We start from the raw sequence: 3,449 nt of genomic DNA on the forward strand, positions 1-3,449 counted from the left end.
CCGCCCCCCCCTTCAGAGCAGGGGGCGGGGCTAAGATGAGGCTTCAGCACACGGGTCACAGTTTGGTGCGTCTGGATGTCAGACGAGTTTGAAAGCTTTGATCGAATCATCCCTAAAGTCCACGTTCTGTATCCGTCGATGTCAACCTCCGCTCTGACGCTAATGCTAACGCTAGTTTTTTCAGCCCCGCCCCCCAGAGCGAGGATAGTGGCTAAGACGAGGCTTCGTCACACGGGTCACAGTTTGGTGCATTGGAGTCTCCGTGGTGACCCCTAACACATTGTTAGCCAGGTGTGTGCTAACCTGTGGGTAACCACGACAACCGTTAACCATCACCATGTCAGCGTCCCTCATTTACTTGAAGAGCCTGAACGCACCGCCGCTCTTATCTTCAATCCAGTCCGGCACTCCTCCCCCTCCCCCCTCCCATCACGATCTTGCCGTGTGCGCCGCGTGTGCGCCGCGTGTGTGCCCAACATCTGGCCTATGATTGGTTGGGGAACTTCCTCAGGATATAACACTTGAAAATGTCTTGGCGACGACAGCGGCATTGTTGGGGGGGGAGTTCGGCTTTAAGATGATGGCGCCGTGTTTGTGTGTGATCGACGCTTGTTCAGCACGTGTGTGTGTGTGTGTGTGTGTGTGTGTGTGTGTGTGTGTGTGTGTGTGTGTGTGTGTGTGTGTGTGTGGGAGCCTTTACTTCCCACCATTAGCTCTAAACTCTTATTTGAGCAGGCGGCTGATTCTTCCCTTGATCACTATTTATTCTCGCACTCGTTCGCCGCTCGCCGTCCCTCCTTTGTTCCATCTCTCCGTTCACACCTTCTGCTCGCTCGTTATCCCTCGTTCGCCGGAAACGCTTTATTTACTCCGCCCGCGGTTCACCGGGAGGCCAGCGCGAGTTTTTTAACGCTCCTGCAACCCCACAACACGGACGCTCCTCCTCGTTCTGCTCATGTCGGCGTGACGCCCGTAAAAGGGTGTGGGCGGGCCGGCGATGGCGACGACGGCGGACGATGCGGCAGGGTTGTTAAAAGTGTTGTTAAGAGAGCGGCTGGCAGCTGTTCCTGACAGGTTGGGGATGGAGGGACAGATGGTGTTTGATTAGCGAACAGACCGCTGATGGAAGGAGGGATGGAGGAGGAAACGGCTGTTCTTTAGGAGGGAGGAGGAAACGGCTGTTCTTTAGGAGGGAGGAGGAAACGGCTGTTCCTCAGGAGGGAGGGGAGGAAGTAGGAAACGGCAGAGGCCTCGCGGCCGATCGGCTGGCGCGTCGCGCGGCGGACGAAACGTCGATGCAGCACCGATCGGAGCGGCACGCGTGGCGGTCGAGGGCGGAGGGGAGCTGTGCATGCTGGGAGCAGCTGTTTCCAACAACAATTAGCGCCGTTCACCTGGGTGCCATCGGAAAGAAAAGGAGGAAATAAACCTGCGGCGCCGCTGATTAAAGTCGGCAACGACAAACTTCAGTCAATCAGGCGCTGGCGTGAACGGTGTATTCCGATGAGGTCATACCGGGGTCACACGGGGGTCAGACGAGGTCGCTGCAGTACTTCCTGATAAGTGTAAAAAGAATTTCCCCAATAGGGACAAATAAAAGTACTGATTATTATTATTATTATTATTATTATTATTATTATTATTATTATTATTAACAATATCGATCTTCCCTGCGGATCGATCAGGAGTTGATCGATTGGATTGCACGCAGAGACGATCGACGTCCCTCCGTTGTAATAATTGCTGCCATTACCCATGATGCATCACTGCAGCCGGTGAGCGTTGATGTGTAGGTGTGTGTGTGTGTGTGTGTGTGTGTGCGATGGCGTGATGGAGAGGGAAACAATTAGCGGCGAATCCAAACACAGCTGTTCTATTGTTGAGCTGCTCAGATGTGCTTTCAGACAGACGGCGTGCGTGTGTGTGTGTGTGTGTGTGTGTGTGTGTGTGTGTGTGTGTGTGTGTGTGTGTGCATGATCATATGGAGCAAACACTGACCCCCTCCCTCAGCTCCTCCTGCTCTGCTCTAACGGTGTGAGCTGATGTGCACCCCTCCTCTTCCTCCTCTTCCTCCAACTCTCGTACTTAAATTTGCTGCTGGGAAACTTTTTCATCCCTTTTTTCTCCTCCTCTTCTTCCTTTTCCTTCTCCTCTTCCTCTTCCTCCTCCTCCTCTTCTTCCTCCTCATAAACAAATAATTTCCACAGACGTATAAACAATCTTTCCTTTATTGCCGATACAAACAGAATTGCCCCCGGGGGCTATTGTGTGATTGTTGTTGTTGGTGTTAAAACTTCGGAGCGGCAGAAGGGCGAACCGACGTTGGTTAGCATCGGTTGGCGTCGATTTGCTGGGCAGCAGAGGACACGGGGAGGTAAAGAGGAGAGGATGAGGGATGGAGGAGGCCAGCGGGGGCATTGGGGGCAGCGAGTCTGCTCCGACGTCTTTGTGAGGTGGCGCCGCGTCTTTGTGGCGGCTAATCTGGGCGTCAGCAGGTTTTTTGAGGCTTTTGTGCTGACGATAATTGCACAATGCTCCTCTTTTCAATTCATCAGCAACAACAACAAGGGATCACATGTCCTGTACAGGAGAGACAGGGGAACGAGAGGGGCATCGTGTTGCTAGGAGACCACCGTCCGGGTGACGGCGACGCCCCCCCCCCCCCCAAGCAACCGCCGCCGAGCGGCAAGAAGTCGCACCGGGCCGTTGTGCAAAGAATAATTTATTTGATGTTGCAGTGATGGTGAACAATGAGCGAACCACTGGTCAGGTCTGTAGCAGGCATTAATAATCGATATCAGAACATTAACAGTGATCAGTATCTCAATTATAAATAGGAACAGAGTCATCAGTACATCTATACAAGCTACACGTGAGCATGTCCACTTCTTTTTTAAACACTTCACACGAGACCCGACCTGACCCGACCCGGAGCATCCAGGGGAAAATGATGATTTTTAAATGATGCAATTTGACCTTTGACCCCGACAATCCAGGAACTTGTTCTCCCCCAGGGAGGAAAAAATTATCACCTAAAAAAAAACAGAATTCTTTTTGTAGAATATTCCAAAAACTCTGAATCTGAAGGATTTTTTTTTTTTTTAGACAAATTAAACCTTTAAAATTCCGGTTTTGATGCTCCGGATGCTCGAATGAGCCGAGATGGGGCGGGGCAAGGTAGGGCGGGGCAGGATAGGGGCGGGGCACACAGTCAGAAAAAAACAGCCAGAACATCTCGGTAACAGTAAGAAGATTGAGGAGTAAAAAGAGGAGAAAAGGAACGGCCATGTTTGCGGCCGGTTCTTCCGGGATGGGAGTCGGGAACGCTACTGTGCTTCCTGCTCGGTACAAAGGAGGGAAAATACAGAAACATCACTTCTATTCCCAAAAAATGTCCATGAAACTACCATAAAAAGATTTTTTTTTTTTTAATATATTATCTTTACGTT

The 3,449-nt window shown here is 51.3% G+C and overlaps 1 protein-coding gene across 1 annotated transcript in view; it reads right to left on the bottom strand.

The window, feature by feature from the left end:
* Window positions 1-2,274: 2,274 nt before the first annotated feature.
* The window catches only part of LOC137591653 (prospero homeobox protein 1-like), a 21,490-nt gene continuing 20,315 nt past the window's right edge, over window positions 2,275-3,449 (bottom strand). Inside the window, exon 7 of the mRNA XM_068309790.1 lies at window positions 2,275-3,449. This exon is cut by the window's right edge and continues 401 nt beyond it. The gene's annotated coding sequence lies outside the window, so the exon portion shown is untranslated.

Source organism: Antennarius striatus, chromosome 24, assembly GCF_040054535.1.
Source record: "Antennarius striatus isolate MH-2024 chromosome 24, ASM4005453v1, whole genome shotgun sequence".
NCBI lineage: Eukaryota > Metazoa > Chordata > Actinopteri > Lophiiformes > Antennariidae > Antennarius > Antennarius striatus.